General features: G+C 50.5%; 1 long non-coding RNA gene across 19 annotated transcripts in view; it reads left to right on the forward strand.

Moving 5' to 3' along the window:
* Window positions 1–18,998, forward strand: part of LOC105093249 (uncharacterized) — a 127,776-nt gene that overhangs the window by 53,051 nt on the left and 55,727 nt on the right. The window contains exon 3 of one of the 19 annotated variants that reach the window (XR_010377976.1): window positions 559–668. The exons of 16 other annotated variants lie outside the window; for them this stretch is intronic. This is a non-coding gene — a long non-coding RNA (uncharacterized LOC105093249). Of the gene's footprint in view, window positions 1–558; window positions 669–7,995; window positions 8,127–17,775; window positions 18,801–18,998 lie in introns of those variants that run through there. 2 more of the 19 variants (XR_010377978.1, XR_010377969.1) reach the window with 2 other exon arrangements.

Consider the following 18,998-nt stretch of genomic DNA (forward strand, 5'->3'; position numbering starts at 1 on the left):
TGACCCCTGGTTCCCCCAAGGGGATATAAGGGGCTGGTGGGGAACTGGAGGCTGTTCCCCAGGGATGAGTGGGAGCTGAGCCTGGTCCCCACGTGGGGGGTGGTTGGGTGGGGGCCTCGTCTGCGGGATCAGAGTGGGCAGGATACTAGAGCTAGGGTGTTGGAGACGCTCCTGGTTTTCCAGATGTCAAGGCAGAACATACTGTTGAGCCTTAGTTTTAGACCTTACACCACATACTGGGATTAAAACAATGCTTTTACTTACTGACTGCTCTGGAGAATGGGTGCTGCACTTTAGAAGGCAGTGGCATGTTTGAGAAGACAGGTGCACAGGCAGTTACAGCACCAGGAACGCACGTATCGTGGAACGATGTAAACCAGCCACGAGCGATGTGTGGTCGTCCAGCTGCTTCCATCTGCCAGGCCTTGGGCAGGCCCAGCGGACCGGTTGCTGGCAGCTCCGCGTGGCCGCAGGGGAGGTCGGGGCTGAGGTGGCCTCTGGGGAGCAGCCCCTCAGTGTGCAGGGCTGACTCTAAGTCGGCTTTGGTTTTCCCCGTAGAGAGGGCGTCCTTCCAGTGCGGTGGCGCTGTGACCGGCCCAAAGGCCTTTCTGCGGGCAGTTTTAACCCGTAATCTGTCTGGCCGAGAGGAGGAAAACATGACTGGATAAGTAAGTGTTTCAGATACTGACTTCTAATTAATGATACGCATGCTGAAGTGTTTAAGGGGAAAACATCTGCAACTTACTTTGAAACGCGTCGCTAAGTAAGATGGCAAGTGGGTGGGCAGAGGGGTGAGTGGGTGGGTTTGTGATAAAGCAGTCGTCGCAAACCCTTCATCGTGGAATCGAAGCTGTGGACTCTCAGGAGTTCCCAGTACAATTCTTTCAGCTTTCTGTGGGTTTGAGTAGTTTCATAGCACAATGGTGAGAGAAAAGTGTTTAGAAGTAAATGGAATGTGTTCCATTAGTGGGTAAAACTGGCATTGAAAAAGGGTTGGAAATATTTGCGCATGAGTAGGACTGTTCAACAAGGTTTTTGAGCGTGCGTGTGTAATGCAGGGTTTTCACGTGAAAAATCCACATTTGAGAGTTTGACAGCACTGGTCTCGGGTTTGTGATGGGAGTGTGGCAGTGGTGGGAGGCCCTAGAGGAGCGCTCCACCTTCTGCAGGTCTCCACCTGAGCTGGAGTAAGTAAAGGGGATTCCAAGTGCCTGACTTCGCAGTGGATTTTTCTTCAAGGGTTTAATGTTGCCGAAGAATTTAGCATAAGAATTAGAACGTACCATCAGCACTGGCTATTTTTATCTTGTTCTGTTTTCAGCTGTAGGCAAAGGAAAGGGAAATCTTATGAAAGCAACTCTTGGATTATTTACTTTTTTAGGACTTTCTCCCTTTCAGAACTACTCGTTGTGGGTATGATTTTAAAAAGTCTTAATTGCTTATGTTAAATATTTGGGGAAAAACACACATGAAGGAAAAAAAAAACTAGTTTTTCTCACTCCAAGAAAAGTGTTTATGACACCAATGGGGTGTGTGCCGTAGATCAGCATTTCTGTTAGAAGCAGTGGGATTGTCTACATACATTGCCTTGCTGAAAGGATAGCAGGCAGAGTGTACTGACATCTGCTACTGACTTTGAAAAGAATAAAAAGTAAGGTGGACTAATTGTTTCCATTTTTTCTATTATAGAGGATGTCATGAGAATCTCCCCGATTCAGTGATTGCATCCACGGACTTTACTTTCTCAGGCAGAATCTTTGAAGCCTGTTTGATAAGGTTGGGTTGTATTTTGACAGGCATTGCTGATGAAAGTCAGGGATGTGGAATGCTTGACGGAGAAGCCAGATTTGCGGGATGGGCAGGTGCTTTTGAGTTGGCACGGAGCACTGGAGGAGGAGGGGGAGTGGGAGGTGGCAGGGGATTTAGACTGTGGTTGGTCACGTGGGGGTGCAGTGCCTGACTGAGTCTGGATTTTGGGTCCTGGCGTGATCAGCACACATCCCATAATAGCTCGCAGTGTGGAGGTGGCGCAGCTCAGGTAACCGTGCCGCTGGTGCTGATTCCTGTTCTCCAGGGTTCTGTTGCAGAGAACCCCCGGTCCCGTGTCTTTGCAGATCTGTTCTTGGTGTGGGGTTTTCCCATAGAACCTGAATGTGCTGCTTGGAGCAAAGGAAGTGCACATCTTACGTTTCATTAGCTATTTGACAAATGGCACTGAGAAGGTAATCTATGCTCCCTGCCTCTGGCGAGCACCGTGCTGTCTGCTTATCATCACTTTTGGCCACTTTGGTGTCAGAAGTTGGTGTGTGATCATTTCTTCAGCTTCCCTTAGTGCTGGCAGGTCTCAGTATCTCACATGGTTTTATCTTTTGCTCACAATTTACTATTTATCTATTTTTCCTTTGGTTTTTTTTTCTTTATGAGCCCCTTATAATGGTGACTTTGTGATACATGTTGAAAATATATTTTCCATCTATCATTTAACTTTTAAAAAATGATACGTACCATACTCTACAGAAAATTTTAACTTCCCGGCTTTTGAGTTTTACATCACGAGTCTTGCTTAAAAAGGCCTTACTCATCCCCAATTGCAAAACTGTTCTCTGTTTTTAAATCTGATGCTTTAAACATGATGAAACAAAACACTTAGAATCTAATCTTAAATTAATCTGGCATTGATTTCCTGTTTGTTAAGGTAGCAACCTAAATCCCTCCCTGCAGTACCCCTGCCTGCCTGGGGGGCCAGGTGCTCTAACACAGTATCTGAAATTGCCGTTTTCTGTCTGTTTCGTTTCTAAGGTGCCCACATACTTCCTACACACAGATAGAGCAAATCTTCACTGGTGGGAATCTGACTGATCTTTAGGTACAGAAATGTGTTGTCCTGGGGCTTTTGTGAGTTCTTAGTTGATATAATATCCTGTGTTTACTTTTTGGATTGGATGACAACTGATGCATTGCATTGTGACAGAAGTTTTTAAGAGAAATTATTTTTTTGAACCTGAGAAATTGTAACTCTATGTCATAAATTAATGAGATTAAGAAATGTTTTATTTTGCAGTTCATTCTTTATGATTTTTAAAAACATGGTTTGCTTACATACTCTGTATACTTTTTTTTTTCTGAATACGTGATGGTTTTGCTATTTATGGGGTTCATTTTGTCAGCAGGAAGTAAGTGGAAAACAGCTTTCATTTCACTTTTGCAGAGGGATGATTTACTCTTTTGTGGCTTGCAGTTGATATTCGGGATTTTGAGAAACATGGTTCATATTAAGCTTGAACCTGCTTTACCAGAACAGACACCTGATAAAAACCCTGATCATGCTCATCAGCAGTTGTTATTTGTGACACCGTGGAAATGTGTTTGCATGAAAATCTTAGACAATTAGTATTAAAGGAAAATTTTGTTTCTCCTTAAATTTTGTCTTAAGGAGGAAGCGCCCCTTGCAGAGTGATTGTAAGGGGTGCGCTCAGCACCGCTGGTTGTGGCAGTGCTGGGGTCGGGTTCAACGCCCACGTGCAATGAGGAAGTCACTGGTTAGTGACGGCCGCTTAGTCAGGCTTTCACGCGTGATTGATGGTGTTGTCTTTGAACTTTGGAATAAAGTCTGAGGGAAGCACATGAGTCATTGTGCTGGTGAGACTCAGGCTTGCAGCTGAGAGATGATTGCCCCTGCGCTGCTCTTGGGACACTTCATGTCTCTGATCCCCGCTGGCTCCTTTCTTGCAGTGCCACTGACTTCCTCCAGAGGGCAGGAGAGAGGGAGATGCAGAGAGCCGGTGGATGGCGGCTGGGGTCTTCAGGGAGGGAGGGGTCGGCGTCTGCGAGCTGCTGAAAGGGGGAGGCTCTCTCCCATGCTGACACTGGGAGTGAGTGCTGCTGGGGTCCCTTTGTCCAGCGGCTCAGGTGTGTTTTGTTAACACAAATACAGACATTAAGGCATAAGATGTACACTTTATTTACTTTAAAGATAAAAACCAAGAGCCTCCAGAGGAGGCTGCCCAGACCTTTGTGCTGAGGGGGAGAGGAGGGCTGCGCTGGGTGCCTCTGGCCTCCCTGACTCTGCTTCCCTTAATGTCACCGGCACCTGGTCGCACGTTTCCAGAAGCTCGTCCCGGTGGTGGCTGCCGTGTAACGTGTCCTCTAATAGCTCTTTCACGGGGGCCTTTTGTAAGAGACAGGGACACCTCCCTGCTGCCTGTTTTCCAGGGAAGGATTAATAGCTGTGATTAATTTTGCAAAAACCTGTTCTTACCGAGATTTAGTCTTGCAAAAATTCTTCCTCTTTTGTTCTTCACCTGTCAGTTCTGAGAACCTAGGAACACGGAGCCTCAGGCTTACACCCCATTATGCTTGCCTCGTTGAATTTAGTTGGCTTCTTTGCTCCGCTCTTGTAAATATTTGCAAATTCATTACAGTATTTAGTTTTCCTGTGGTTTAGCTTAAAAAAAAAAAAAGGTTTTTGCAAAACATGCTGGCATGCTGAAGGAGCATGGACCAGCCGCTGGGGGCTGGAGGTTTTGGATCTTGTGCTCCAGTTACTTGGGCCTTGACTTTCTCAGTGGTTATCTGTGCCCTCCAAAGTCTTTGCTTTCACTTGAAGCTCAGTGGTTTTAATGACAGATAATTGTTTTATATTCTTTAATGCCCTAAAAAGTATTATTTTAGGAAGAACTTTAATTTATAGGACATGTGGCTATAGGATTTTCATGTTACTTCCAGACAGGTTGGGGACAGCTGTTCAGGTAAGCGGTATTTGCTTGGCACCTGCTCTGGTCGGCCCTGGAGCAGTGAGTGTACCGATCATGACTGTGTCAGCCGTCAGTGGAGAACAGCTCCTCAGGGAGATCTTTAGGGGCACTGAGGCTCTCACGAGAATACATTTTCTGTGCATGCAGCCTCAGACTCAGACCTGCTCTGTTGAAGAGTTCTTAAAAGATGATCAGTCCTAATTTTGTATCTTGACATTTTTCTGAATCGGAAAAAAAAAAGGCACAGAGAAAACAGTTCACAGAAATAGCTCAAAGCCTATTTGACAGGTTTGTGATGGTGACCCACTCACATACACCTTCATGGAGGTCCAGAGGTCGGTCCAGAAGTCTTTGTAACACAGAGACCTGCCCATGGGGGTCTGTGGCTGTAGAATTCTCAAGTTTGGGGAACAGATAGATCCGGGTTTGTGTAACAGGACCAGATTATAGGCATCTGCCCCTCCCCGTTGCTTTTGGCATGAGGTCATTTCCATTTACTTGGGAGACAATGAAATAAGTATTCCTGTGGAGCTCAGGGCTGGATTTGTTAGAGAATGATGCGGAGAGTTTACTGTGCCTCACACAGCAGTCTCCCTGAGAAGCCACGGAGAAATTTCCTCCTGGAAAGTGTGTGCGCCAGGTGAGAGGGGGTCTGGAGACCTCCTGGGGTGCATTTTGAATATCGCCCTTGGCTTCATCTTAGTTTTCTAAATTTAATTTTGATTTCAGGTTATTAAAAAAAAAATCCTGCTGCATTATGCAGATTTGTAGCTTTGTAATACGGTATAATGTTGGTGAAAAGTTTTCAGTCTGCAAACTCATTAAGTTGCAGACCCAGTTAATTTAACCTTTGGAAAACAAAGACAGTTTTGGATTTTGGGGAGGGAGAGGCTCTTAAGAGCTGCGGTTGTGGACAATATGCCTTTATACCCCGACGGCTGCTTTTATATTTTTCTGGGTTTGATGTGCTCATGTTTTGTTAAGGATTTCTGTGCCTGTGTTCGCGACGGAGGTAACACGTATTGTAACGTCTTTGTCTGATTTGGGTAGCAGGTTGGTGCTGCCCTTCCAACATGAGTTGAGAAGTGTTCCCTCCTAGTTCTTAGAAGAGTTTGTGCAAAGCTGGCATTGTCTTCCTTGGACGTTTATGAGAGAGTTCGGTAAGGAGGCTTTCTGAGCTTGGAGTTTTCTTTTTGGGAAGGTTTTAAATTGTGAATCTATATTTAAAAACAGGGTTATTCAAATTTTCTGTATCTTTTGGTATCAGTTTTGGTAATTTGTGTCTTTCAAGGAATTGGTCATTTTATCTAAGTTGTCAAATTTATCAGCATAACGTTGCTCTTAATGTTCTGTTACTTCCTTTTTAATATGTGTTTGGTGGTGTCGCTCTTGCCTTCCTGGTGTCAGCATGTGTAATTTCTCCTTTTCTTTGATTCCTGTAGCCAGGGATTTACCAGTTTTATTAATTTTCTAGGACCCAACTTTTGGTTTGGTTGATTTTCCCGTATTTGTCCATTTTCTATTTTGTTGATTTCTTACTAAGTTTTTCTTTCTACTTACTTTGGTTTGATTTGCTTGCCTCCTTTCAAGCTTCTTAAGACAAAAACTTAGATAATTGTTTTTAAACTTTTTTCTCTTTTGTAATATAAACATTTAGAGCTATAAATTCCCCATCAAGCTTTATCTGCAAGCCACAAATTGTGACATGTTGAGTTTTTATTATTCAGTTCAAAATCTTTCTAATTTCCCTCATGAGTTCATTTGCCCTTGAGTTATTTAGAAGTATGTCCCTTAATTTTCAAATAGATTTGAATTTTTTTTATTCAATTTCAATTTTCTATTTGAATTTTCAAATAGATTGGTTTATAATTTAATTCTGTGGCTAGGGAACATACACTGTATTTCAGTCCTTTGAAATTTACCAAGACTTGTTTTGTGACTCAGCCTGGGGTTGAATCTGGGTGAATGTTCCATGTGCATTTGAAACCTTTTTTGTTTCTGTTTTGGCCAGAAAAGGAAAGATAGGTTGAATTGAGAACAAAGCAGCATCTCTGTCCAGGCTGAGGTGTGGGAGTGATGCAGGCTGCTGGGTTCACTGTGACTTTCTTGGTGTGTTTCATGTGGGAGGGGATCTGGGGTCCCCTCCCCTGTGACTGACCGCAAAGCTGTAGTAATGAAACCGGAGGCAATTGTAGGCTATAGGAGGAAGATTGCTTTATTGGTTACTTCCTCAAATTGCAAATTCGCTCACATTCTTTGGGCAGCTCAAAATGATGGAAGTATGATGTGTCCTAAGGAAATTCTATTTTTCAGCAGTAGGCTTTTTATGTAACATACATACAGTTGTCCCTTGGTATCCACGGGGGCTTGATTCCAGGACCCCCTCGGACACCAAAGTCCATGGATGCTCAGGTCTCTTGTGTAAAGTGGGAGAGCATTTGCATATAACCTACACACACCCTCTCGATGACTTACCACACCTAATACAACGTAAATGTTGTGTAAATGATTACTGGCGTGTCGCAAATTCAAGTTTTGCTTTTTGGAACTTTCTGGCAGTTTTTTTTCTGGAATATTTTCGATCTGGTTGCATGAATCCTTGGATGGGGAACTCGTGGATACAGATGGTCAGCTGTATGTGTTTTAAGAATGATAATCTCACAGGTGGATGAACTCAAACTGTTCTATTATAAAATGACAATTTAGCCACTGTGCATTTTCCTGCAGAAATAAATACTAAAATTTGATGCCTTGATCCCTTTCCATGTTGACTTAGAGTTTTGCAGCTAGAGGGAGGCAGATTGAAGAAAAGACACTGGGATAGCTGGGACAGGTTGAATTACCTTCTCTTTCGGAATTTTGACTTTAAGGGACTCTGTCAAATAAATACGACCATTTGGCAACATAAATTCAATTTAGTTTTCTAGGAATATTGACCTAACTGAATTTCTCTGATTCCTAGATAGTGGTTTTTTAAAAAGCATTTTCCTCCTGCTGGATTTTGACAGTTTTAAAATCATGACAAATCGCAACTGCAGCCTAAAGTTTTACCTCAATACTAATGCTGCTAATATGTTGCTCAGCTCACATCAGGGTGAGAAAGGGTAGAGGAGGCACTTCTGTGAAAGTCTGATTTCAACCAGTTGATTTATATTATCTTGCTGGAAGTTTTGAAATATTTACTATGTTTTTTGGAAATCCGGGTGATGTAAAATTCTCATTGTGTCCTGATGTAATTCAGTGTGTTTTCCAGGCTCAGAATCTCCCTCCCGACAGCCGGCGCTCCAGCCTCCATCCAGGTACTTGTGCAGAGGGTCTAGTTTCTAACGGGAGCTGAATGGTTAGCAGCCTGGAGCCGCTCACGTTTGACGGGTGAGCCGTGGTTTTTCTGTGAGGTCCTCGGAGGGCGGGGGCGGGGGCGACACTCTGCTCGGGTCAGGGTATCGCCCTTGGGAGGCTGTTTCTGTGAGCACTTTAAGAAGCACACTCAAATTCTTTTTTTAAAATTTATTTTTAATTTTTACTTTTTGGGGGGAGGTAGTTGTTTATTTAGTTATTTTAATGTAGGGTACTGGGGCTTGAACCCAGGATCTCCTGCATGCTAAGCATGTGCTGTAAGCCACTGAGCTATACCCTCCCCGCTCACACTCAAATTCTTTATGAACTGCTCTTTAGTTTTCTGATTCAGACTGTAAGATGTATTAAAATTCTCCAGTGCGTATTGAAAAGCCCTGATTTTGCACAAGCGAGGCAAGGGGGATGTTGGAAGTGGTTTTTATCAGAAGGATCTTTCCTTCTCCATCCTTTTAAATTTAATCCGTCCCCAGGGCTGGAGCACAGGTGCGGGCACGGCAGGCGGCCTGAAGCGCGGCGAGGTGACCTCCGGGTGCCTCTGGGAGGTTGCTCGTTGCACGGGGTTAATTGGCTGTGTGTAACGTCCGTAGTATATTTTGAATTAAGTGGGATTTTTATGTGCCCACGTTTATCAGGTTGGTTTATAGCCACAGACCTTCGTGTTACATCAAGTCACACTGTTTGAAGATGTTTAGCGCCCATTTCACAGGTAGAATACTCACAAGTCTCTCAGGGTGTTTTTATTCATAGCACTGTGTCTTATAAAAAGTAGGCTACTTTCAGCCTTCTAAGGGTTTACGTGTGAGGATAGTTTGATGATTTTGCCAAATGGGAGGATTCAGAGTACTGCACTAGACGTGACAAACGATTTTGAACATTAACGCACCTCCTGAAAATGTGGAGTCTTTGATTGCTGCTTCCAGGTAATGAGAAAGAAAAGGTGGGTGGAGTAGTGTCTGTGTTCCGCTGGGCAGTGACAGCATTTGCTCCGGTGCAGTGACACCGTGTGAGGAGCACTTAGAAGGAGGCAGCGGTGCGGTGTGACTGCGAGCCGGTCAGGAGCATCAGGACGGGGGGTGGGGGGCGCGGAGTGCTTTCAGGCGGGGAGGCACTCTGTGGTGTGTATGTTCCCTGCTTCTGTTACTCATCTTTTAGGTGCTGATTTCGGATTGAGGAGAATTCTGTTCCTTTTATTTCTGAAGTGCCCTGTGTCGTCACAGTCTGTGGAAGTGTTTAAGATTAGGACTAGCTGGCTACGAACGTGACTTTCAAACCTGTGAAGGTTCACAAACGACCCTTATTACCAGAGTCTATTAAGTTTTATTTGTTGTGTTTAATGCACTCATTTCCTGAAGGATGTCTGTATGTTTGAAGCGCTGTATAATTTTGTTCAGTATTTGAGAGCTGAAATGTGAGCGCTTTTCCTGAAACCTGTTTATCAATTATGGTAGATTCTTAACTAGGCTGAGGGAAACGGAGAGTGAAGGGCTTTGGCTGTGCGTGCTTGTCACCTGCGGATCCATCGAACACAACACGCTGTTAAGCCTCAGACCTGGACTCCAATCACACAGACGGAATAAACGTGCTCTTTGACCCAGAATGCGTGCAGGGGCCTGGTGTTAACCTGTCTCGGTGCTGACGCTGGATGTGACATGTCCGATGTCAGGTGCCCACAGGCTGTGCCCAGGGCACCGAGTGACCACGCCCGAGGTGGTCAGTGGGGCAGGTGGAGTGGCCTGTGCCTACGTGTGGGGGGGGGTGGCTATTTCCCACACCCCCAGCAGGAAACCCCCTCTTCTCAAAGAAGAGAGTGTTTAACAACAACAGGACTGTAGGAGTTTCATTCTGGCCACAGTGCTGGCCCAGGGACGGAGAAGACCAGAGGCAGAAAGGAGTCTGAAGGGCTCCGAGCCCACGAGTCACCAGGCTTGTACCTTGGCTGGCTTCTGACGAGGGGGACACGCACAGCGGCGCTCTGGTTGGTGTGCTCAGGCTTGCTTCAGTTAAGTCAATTTTGAGTCTTCCGAAGCTCCAGGTGAGAGTGCTTTGTGCTTTCAGACTCACTGCCTGGAAGGCTGTCGTGCCCCCCCTGTCGGGGTGCGGGGCGTGATCTGGGCAGCAGTTCCTCCCCACTGTCTGGCCCGGCCACCTGAGCAGACGAGAAGCTGCCACGTGGATCACGAGGACACCCAGACGGGAGCAAGCCCACCCCTGCAGCTGGCCTCCTCTTCACCTGCTTTGCCTGTTCTCTGGGTCCCCGTAAGCACATGAGCTCGGGGCTCCCGCCCCACAGCGTTCAGGCCTGGCTTCTCTGAAGGTGGGCCTCCCTCATGCTGTGTGATGTGGGAGTTGGAGGGCCGGTGTTTGCGGCCCCAAGGGTGGGGGTCCTTAGACCTCAGCTGCCCCTTGGTAACTGCGGAGAGGGAAGCGGCCGGCACTCCCACCTGCCTGAGCTGAGTGGGGACCAGCGCCGGTTCCCAGTCCGCAGGGACGTGTGGACGTGGCCAGCCCGCCAGGGCCCAGGGTGCTGGGAGCAGGAGCAACCCCCACACACACACACCGGGCCTGGGTTCAGATGTGGTGCCGGCCTTCCCTGAGTGCCTGAGGGAGAATAGCTTTTGTTTCAGGAAACCACCAACTCCTGGCTATGAAAATCGTTACAGCTGAGAGCTTTAGGAAGTTACATTGCATCTGGCTCGGAGAAGGTTGACCATTGATGGTTAAATTTAGGCAGAAATCCACAAGGTGCAAATTGATCATCAATACCGACCCTTGGAGCTGGGACCAAATCTCAGTCGGGGAATTTATGCTTAGACACCACGTGTAGCTGCCGCGTGGCCGAGAGCAGGGCTTGTAAACCACGCGCGTGCTCACCGTAATGGGAGAGTCCGCCCATGCCACGCAGACGCCGCTCCTGGGGGTCGTTCAGGCACGTGGCCATCGCGGGAGGTGGGCGGGCACTGGCTTCTCTCGTCTGGCCTGGGCTGGGTGGTGGGTAGCTGGTTAAAGACGCTCCTCACGTGTTTCTGGTGGAGTCAGTGCTGAGAACCACTGCGTACACCCTGTCTCCCTGTTGAGGGAGAGTGACACTAGGCACTGTGCCCCCAGTGTGCGGCACCAGCCTGCGCTGTTGATGAAGGGACTTTTTGGAAGATCCTGCCCCTAATAATAGTAAGTAACCAACTGAGCAGCGACTAAATGCCGTGAGCTGCTTCAACTGCTTTAAAGATTCCGACTCCTTTAGTCTGTTTAACTAGTCTGTGTTTGGGGACTCTTGTCACCTGCGTTTCTCAGGAGGGGATTGAGGCAGGGGGAGAGGCTCAGGACTCGGCTCCAGCGAGGCGCAGGGCTCCCGCTGCTCCTGCTGTGCGGGCCAGCACGACAGAAGCCCCTCGGCTGGTGACCTGATGGACGGCGCTGGCATTGCTCTTGCCCAGGCACTTCCTCCACGCACGGCCGTCCCTTGAACCACGGCATCCGGACCCCGGTGTGATGTGGGGGGGGACGCCCGCCCGCCGCAGGGCTGCCTGATCCTGGCGCCTCCTCGCTCCGACCCCCGGTGCTTCTCAGGATGGATAACGCGGCGAAGAGGTGAAGGGAGAAACGAAAGTGTCTCGTGGTTTGTGTCCAGGTCAGCTGAGATGTGTTTTCACTTAGTATTTCCTGTGGCTCTGTGTGCTGTGTTTACTGTGATGGTCACCAAATTATTTTAAATGGTTTATTGACATTAGGATTAGAGCAGTTTATTATATCCAGTTTAGTTATTTTACAAGCAAATTTAGAAATGTACTAATACACTTGGAAACATTTTTCTTGCAAATATAGAAAAGTGTAAGCTTAAAAAACACTGCTCCTGTTAGAGATCTGAAGAGGGTAACCATCACCATTGCTCTGTTCCCGAGGGCGACTTGTGTGGGTTTCAGCGTGGGCCTGATCTGGGAGGAGGTTTTAATTGCGTGGCCTCAGACAAATGCAGCTTCCAAACACACTTTGTTGGGTTTTTAAATTTTTTTTTTCCTCCTTAAAAAGTGTTTTATGTAGGAAAATATTCCGAACAGTATAGGATTCGTTTTGCAACATCCACAGACTTCCTGTTCACTTTCTGATGAGCACACAGTTTATTCTGATTTCTGACCGTGTTCTGGATGAAAAGCCACAGTTACTACATGCGCTTTGCCTCGATGGGGATGAGCTCCCTCCCACACCTGCCGCGGGGATGGGACCTCTGCTTGTGGGTGTCCTCTGCTGGCGGCTCTCGGTCCTCACGGCGGTCCCAGAGCCACTGCCCTGAGTCAGGGAAGCTGGACTGGACCCAGCATAGAGGTCCCCGGTCCCGACGCCCCGCTGCGGGCCCCGCCCTGCGCCTGGAGCCAGCCTCCCGCATCCCTGCGGGGTCACCACACCCACCGGGCCTCGGTGCCTCTGCTGTGCCGTCGGGATGCTGACGGGAGTGTATCCGAAACACAGTGTACTAGGGGAACACACAGTGTGCGGTGCTGGGTCTCCCACCCCAGCCCCTGGCCGGAGCGAGCTGTGAGATGGGGAGTTTAAGTGGTTTCTTGACGTGATACAGCTGCGATCAATTCCTCTGCTCTGACTGATACCTGATGCACTTTGGTTTTTAAAGGATTGTGTGAAATAGTGATCTGAGTGGAAAAAAGTAGAGAGATCAGAGGTGGGGAGTCAGGCACCACACTCCTTTAAGGGGGAAACACTGCAGAGAGTCGTAGTGGGCAAAAGGCTTTGCTGGTGTGTGTGCGTGTGGCTTCAGCTGTCCTTGACGGCTTCTCCTCGAGGTTTTGTTGGTACGTGTGAGTGGGGGCACCCTCTGCCCTTCGGTCCGTACGTGCATTTGACGGGGGGAGCACTGGACTAGCACATCCTGCTCTTGGCTGTGCTTCGTAAAGGCGCTTCTTTTTCGGAAGAAGGTTTTAAAAATGCTTTGCGACATCCCAAATGCAGAGGCAAACAGTGTGACACTAGACGTTTTTGAGGTTGAAGCCTTAAAGCCTGTGTCCCGACGGGGTTGGGGTTGGGGGACCATGGGGGTGGCCCGTTGAATCCCACGTGTGAGGCCCCCGCTCCCCCTGGCGATGAGCAGTCCCTCCCAGTCCTGACCCCTCCGTGGATGTGTCCTGTGACCACGGTCGACAGTGACCCTGTGCAGAAGCACTGAGCCAGTTTACTCTTGGAACTGGGGTAGTTGTTACAAAACAAACTGTAACTTGTTTTCTGTGGAGGTGATGTCACTGGAAAGTCCAAGGGTGAATAACAGGGTGGCTGCGCATGAAACCTTACTTATTACCGTTTGGAAAATAAAGCCAGTGTTTTTCTAGCATTAGAGTTGATACGTTTGCAGTCTGATAGACGCTTAGTTGAAGGTGTTGGTGGAACCTCAGTACACATCTTTTTCATCTCACTCAGGTTGGTGGTGATACAAATGCGCATTTATTTTTTCTATCAGATACGGAATCAACCTGCTTGTTAGGTCTCTCACTTTCTTCTTTAATCTCATCCTAAGTGGCAGAAGCGTGGCTCCTGACAGCTCCCGGAGACGCCGGTCCAGCAGTGTCTGCGACGTGGGGTGTGGAACCACAGCGCCCGGCTCCCTGCTGTCCCTGCGCGAGTGGGGCCTGTCACCTCCCCGGCCCTCGTGCACACCGGGCACTTGCAGGGAGGCCCCCACACCTTTTTCCCGTCCAGCCCGGCGTGTCCGCACCAGCGGCGGTGAGGGTCTGGGGGAGGGGTCGGCTCCTTCGCTGCCCTGCCCTGCGGTCCCCAGGGGCCTCCATCGCTTTCCTCCTTTCATGTGGTTTGCACTTGGTTCTTCCCACACTTGTTTGACTCTCTCCAAAGACATTGTTGAGATACAGGACAGAAAGAAACGTGGTCTGGAGATGACAGTTCTGCTGCCTTTAGAACGCAGTCCCCTCTGCTCTGGGGCTGCCTTCTGGTCGCCGCTGGGCTTTGTGCAGGAAGAGGGGACGTTGCTCAGGAGTTAGACGCCCCACGTCAGGTCTGCTTCAGTGTCATGTCCCTGTCCTGAAGCCTTGTCGCGGGTGCCGGAGTGTCTGGTGTGGACTGAGGAGCAGCGAGTCGCCCTCCGCAGGGTGGGCCCTTTGCCTTCCTGTTGTGAGGCGGGTCACAGTTGTGTCAGATGCCCTCCAGGTTTTAGTTCAGAACGCGTGACTTCTCATTAAATGAGACGGACATCCTTAGGGACAAGTTATTCTATGTAAATGGTGATGGATCTCCTCCCTAAATGACTTGGAACATATGTAGGACTTCAGTGGTATGTATTTGTGTATCTATGGGTTTTATTTTAGGTGAGTCAAGAATTCTTGACAGGGTACAAAACAGAATCTTTCTGTCAGAAGAAAAAAAAGACAGGTGAGTGTCAGTAACCCACGGGCTTTTCAGATTCGCCTGTGAAGAAACTGCTTCCTAACACACTCTGCACCATGAACTGAAATTTTGGTTCCAATCCTTTTATTTTTTAAAAAAACTAAATCTTTTTTGGGAGGAGGTAATTAGGTTTTTATTTATTTAAATGGAGGGACTGGGGATTGAACCCAGGACCTCCTGCACGCTAAGCATGCGCTCTGCCCCTGAGCTGTACCCTCCCCCTTCCAACCCTCTTGGTTGTGGGTCCATCCAAAACAGAGACAGGTTTTTGCGGGAGTGTCATCTGACTGGGGACGGGCCCACACAGAAGCTTTGCACCAGAGCAAGTGCACACGTAGGCCAGACGGTGTCGCAGACTCAGCACGGGCTCCCGTGTCGCACGCAGCTCAGGTACTTGGATGTGCCGACTTTATGCTAATTCAGCCCAGTGTGTGGTGTTGGCTGCTTGGTGGTGCTGCGCCCGGGCCGTGGCTCCATGGCGGGGAGGCCGGCAGGGCTGTGCTGGCCACACGTAGAGCCTGGCAGGTGCCTTGAAGAGCGGCTGTTTCTCTTGCGCTCACAGGGGCACATGTCAGACGGGTTTTCTGTTTTCCTGGTGGAGCCTCCTTGACCCGCCGTGAGGTCCTTTGACAAACAGGAAGAGCCCGCGTGTGCCCGGAGGGGAGGCTTGAAGGAACCCTTGACGCTGCACAATCTGAGGGCTGGAGTTTGACCCGGATGGGATTTAACCTCAAACAGAGGTGGGATGAGGGGAGCGCGTGGCCCCAAGACAGTCACTCAGTCTTGAAAATTTTGGAATTCTGAAAAGTTGATCTGCGGTCTTTTGAAGTGCTTGTCAGATCTCAGCTTGTGGGTGGAATTTGCTGCCACTGTTGGCGACGTTACCTTGTTTTACCAGTTGCTGAGCGCAGACATGAGACTTGAGATGACACTGGGGCTAGGACTCAACTCGGGGTTTGGAAGCCACCCCTCGGCCCGGCCCCGGCGGGGCCTCGACCGTGCGGCTAGGCTGTGCTCAGCTCACTGCGGTCCCGGGAGGGAGGACGCGTCACGTCCGCCTCTGTCCTGAAGTCCCCGACTGAGGTCAAAACGTTCCTTCATGAGGTGCTGTCCTCGGTGTTCTCTGAGCGTAGTTTCGGTCACCAGGTGTTGTTACTGGCGAGCTTCCCGCACCTGTGCTGGCCTCGCGGCGTTGACCCTGAAGTCTCGGAGGGCAGGGTCTTACGCAGACCGGCTCTGCCCCCTTCATTCTGAGATGCGAGCGCTGTTCTCTGTCCGCGCGGGAAGGCCTGCGCTGCCTGGTCGTGTGTCGCTGCGGCTGGTAAACGTGTGCAAAGTGTCGAGTGTCTCAGTCATCCGGAGCCTCCCAGTGCACGTCTCCCGCGTCCTCGACGGCTCCTGCTGGCGAAGCCCCGGGAGTCTGGACGGTCCTTGCTCCCGGACTTCGGGGGACGAGGAGCGGGGGGTCTGACACCACTCCAGGGCTCTGGGTGAGGAGAGCCGCTCTGGTGGGTGGGCCTGTGGAGCGCCGCGCTGTGCTTCTGCAGACACGAGTGTGTGTCATGGAGCATGTGGGGGGAGGTTCGGGAGGCATAGCTTTGTCTTTCAAGCTGTTTCCAAGGTCAGATCTGGTGTTTGTGGAAATGCTTGTCTCCTTTCTGCCTGGAGCGGGTTGAGTTTTCGTGGCCGTGAGCATCTATGAACCTTAGAGATGACCCCCCTCATTTGCACACTCGAGGCCTCGGCGCCATGTTGGGACACACCCGCAGTCCCCTCCCTGCCCCTTTCTGTGGGGTGGACAGGGCGCCCACTCGGAGCCGCTGTCACCAGAGCCGCGCTCTCATCCCGCTGCTCTGTCCGCGCGTCCTCAGAGCCTCATCAGCCAGCCTGGCTGCTGCCTGCTGCCCCTCACCCGCCGGGGGCGTAGAGTCACACGTGTGCTTCTTGTTAGCTGGTCCATTTCACGTTTTAATTACGGACTCGTGTAAGGAGGTTTTGCCCTGGTTCTGGCGCAGCAAAGTTGTTTCTTTGCTTCTGTGTAGGATTTTTACCGGAAACTTCACTTCCAGGTTTGCTGCGGAGGGAGATGGTCCAGACGGGTGGGGTCTCTGCTGGCTGCTCTGTCTTTGTGCTTCGCGTGTGCTGCTTAGTGGCTTTCTTTTTTCCTGAGGTGCTGTGTCCCATGGTTTCCCAGAAGCAATGGACTGAAGGCACAGTGACCTGAATTTCAGATGCCTTGTCAGGGAAGCTTGGTGAGGGTGGTGCACCAGCCGTGGGTGGAAGGGACTAAGATGCCGCACGGTGGGACCTGCACTGGCCGCTTGGCGTGTTTCAGGGAGCACCTTGGAGCGCCCTTCCTTCCAAATTCCCCCATTTGAAATGTATTTGAGGTTCAACAGATGGGCCCAGGTAAGGTCTTGAGTCACATAAGGGATTTTCAGGAGAAATCTAAGTGCCAACAAGCTTTGAGACACACGGGTTAGTAAGGGGCCGCAGGCTGAACTTGGCCTCGATGCCTGGCAGCTCACATTGGTGAGCTGGGGGTGTGGGGCTGTGTTGGAGAGAGAGCCCCGCTGGTGCGTGAGCAGGGCTGGAGGCTCCGGGGGAGGGGCCCTGCCCGTGGTCAGCATCCACCACTGTGCAGCAGGTGCCCCACGCGGGTGGGGGTGACTGGGTAGGGTCCATGGCTCGTTAGGGCCACCCCGCACAGCAGCGTGTCCTCACAACGTAGGAGCCTTGGGGAGACAGACGGGCAGCAGGTAAACTAGGGCTGCAGACCCTGTTGTGAAGAGGTGGGTGGTGGCAGGAATTGAAATTTGGGTCCGCTTTCCGGGGGGACACACAAGCCAGAGAAGGGCACGCAGCAGGGAGACCCCCTGGACTGACTGGCTGGACTTGAGGTGCGTGGCGCCTGTGTGCCCTTTGTCTGTCGCTGCCACTCCCTTCCCGCTGAAAACCTCCCCCAAAGCTGACGTGTGTCCCAGAGAGAGATGTCCTGGTGATAAGATGAGGCTGGCCTCGGACACGTCCTGTGAAGATACCGTCAGGGCTCCCTCCCTGGTCCGGTTTGGGTTCTGGGAGGCGGAGGGAGTCCCGCCTCTGGCACCAGCTGTCCTGAGAGACACACAGGGCAGGCCCTCCGCCTCCCGGGTGCCTGTGGTCTGGGCTGCGCTCCGAGGCCACACTTGTGATGCTGTGTTGCTGTGGGGCTCCGAGCCGGACCCCACGCCAGGGGGGCGGCCCTGGATGTGGGCCTGGGGGCCGCAGGGGGCAGCTGCAGAGCCATTTGCCCAGGCTTCTGAAGAGGAGATCCGAGGTGCAAGTTCTCTGCCAAAACCCACCGTCTCCTGTGGCCTCTTCTGCATTAGTTTTGGGGGCGTTTCTTCTGATTCAGGGATGCTTGGCATCGCCAGGTGTAAGGAACTGAGGGGTTTTACGCAATTTGAGGTAGTTTCTGGAAGAAAAATGGGGAGGTGGTGTTTGGATTAAGTGACACGTTGTGGGGAGGTAGAGAGCTGCTTTGGGGTCAAGGTTTGTTGGTTTGGTTGAGAATTCTGAGCTGTTTAGAGTTTATCATATCTCAGGGAGGTTTTGTCTCCAGGTCAGAGAAAATCCTTTGGGTCTGAGTCAGCCTGTCTTGTTTGCTGGTTGGAGAGTAAATAGGGGAGGGCAGGGCTTTTTATTTTTGTTTTTTTTGTTTTGTTTTTTGGGTGATGCTGGATGAGAACCTTAAGAGCCTCTCAGGTTGGTTATTTCTTCTGTAAACGCCAGGAAAACGGCCCGCATTTCAGCCAGCTTTGAGAGCGCCCAACGGTGTGGTCCTCGCAGTCTGAACGGCGGGCGGGGGGTGGGGGCTGCGAGGCCGCAGGGCGGGTCTGGGCCGCGAGGCGCCGAGGCCCTGTTCACTGGCTGTGAGCTGCTCTCCTGCCGCTCCAGGCCCAGCACTGCCGGGTGCATCTCAACCAGGCTCTTCCTCGGTCCCTGTGCTTTGAGGGGTGACGTGGTGCACAGCACTGCCTCCTCGTAGCGAAGTTAGTCACGTTTCCAGCTGGTGGCTGGTATGTTTTCATCATTTTTTAAATCATTTTAAGCAAAAAGATAAAGAGAAAGTGCCCTATCTTGATCCCTTTTTCCTTCCACATTTGTCCCCCTGACAAATCTCTTTGATGCTCCTGCAAGAGGCAGAGAGTCAGACACGAGCACCATGGCTTTAGACGTTGGAGTGAAGCTGAGCTCACACCGCCTCCCTCCTCAGTGGCAGCTGCGGGTGCGATGATGTCGGACCAGGTGGGTGGCCTGCCTCTGGTCCCTCCCTCTGCCCGGGAGCCAGGCGGGCACTGGCCATGATGTGAGTGCCAGGGCGGGGCTGATAGGCTCGTCCTGTTCTGGGGACCCAGGCTCCCCCACCCCGCCCCCATCCCTTCTCCCATCACGGTGGTCCTGGCCTCCCCGAGACCAGAGAGGGCGGGGCCCTGGGGGGGCCGA

The sequence above is a fragment of the Camelus dromedarius genome, chromosome 26 (assembly GCF_036321535.1).
Source record: "Camelus dromedarius isolate mCamDro1 chromosome 26, mCamDro1.pat, whole genome shotgun sequence".
In the NCBI taxonomy this organism is placed as follows: Eukaryota; Metazoa; Chordata; class Mammalia; order Artiodactyla; family Camelidae; genus Camelus; species Camelus dromedarius.